Source organism: Otolemur garnettii, unplaced genomic scaffold (genome assembly GCF_000181295.1).
Source record: "Otolemur garnettii isolate 467f Iridium unplaced genomic scaffold, OtoGar3 scaffold00588, whole genome shotgun sequence".
NCBI classification, from domain to species: domain Eukaryota; kingdom Metazoa; phylum Chordata; class Mammalia; order Primates; family Galagidae; genus Otolemur; species Otolemur garnettii.
The window spans coordinates 686-1,791 of NW_003852983.1; the positions used below are offsets into that span (position 1 = coordinate 686).

General features: G+C 40.1%; 1 non-coding gene across 1 annotated transcript; it reads right to left on the reverse strand.

The window, feature by feature from the left end:
* Positions 1–223: 223 nt before the first annotated feature.
* LOC111722839 lies at positions 224–330 on the reverse strand. The gene has a single exon (XR_002771494.1). It is a non-coding gene; the product is annotated as a U6 spliceosomal RNA (small nuclear RNA).
* Between the last annotated feature and the right edge of the window lie 776 nt (positions 331–1,106).

Here is a 1,106-nt window from a genome sequence, read left to right on the forward strand (position 1 = left end):
CAATAGAGTGAACACGTTTATTTTTTACGAGAAAACCAATTCTCAGAGAGATAAAGAGGCTTTCTGAGCATCATCTGTTCATGCAAGCAGAATGGAATTGGAAGGTACAACTCGTTGTTGTTCTTTGTAATCCATATGATGCTGTAAGTTTGATACTGTGAATTTCTGCAAGAACTGGTCGATCTCTCCCTCCCTCTCTCTCTCTCTCTCTCTCTCTCTTTTTTGGAATATGTAACGTTTCAAGAATTTGCATGTCCTCCTTGTGCAGGTGCCATGCTAATCTTCTCTGTATTGCTCCAATTTTAGTATATGTGCTGTCCAAGCGAGCATGTGCCGGATCTCTCTTTACTTCTCGATTTTAGACTATTCTTTCTTGCCCTGTCTGCATTTCCTTGGTTCAGGAGTAGTTTTAGGTGGTTTTACCCAAAGTTTTCCTTCATTACCTTACTAATGAGAAAGAGATCGTCTGATCCAGTTTCCCAATTTTATTTTATGAAGGAAGTTTGTCAGTTTCCCGGATGGTCAACATAGTGCAAAACTGATGAGCCAGTATGATTGGGAACAATTTATTATGTTATGATTGAAATAAATGAGATATATTAAAAATATGGATACGGTTTGCCAATATATCAAAATCACACAATCTATCCAGAGATATATGTACCTTATAGAATGAAAAACTGTGCAGATACAAAATCGCCTTCATTCTTTCCCAAGTTCAACCCGATTTCTCCCATCCGTTTCAACAGCAATCCTCCCATAACTGTAACGTTTTCTGTAAACCTGGCACTGATTTCTCGTTTCTCAATTCACTTTTCCACCGACTCCGGTATGGTTTCCACTGATTACCTCCCCCAAGACACCTCTCACTGTCCTGTTTTGCTGATAGATGGGCAGCTTCAATCCCACATTTCCATAAGTCCACTGATTCTTCTCCTTAGCACATATACTTCCTTAAAGACCTTGTTATGGCCATTCTCCCTGTCCTTCTAATGTAAAGTATTCCACCTCTGTTTCCATAGCAGCTCCTCTCCTGTGCCTCTAAGACTGGAAGGTCTTCAGAATCAAGCTTGAGTCTGTTGCACTCTCTACTATCTCTCCCCACA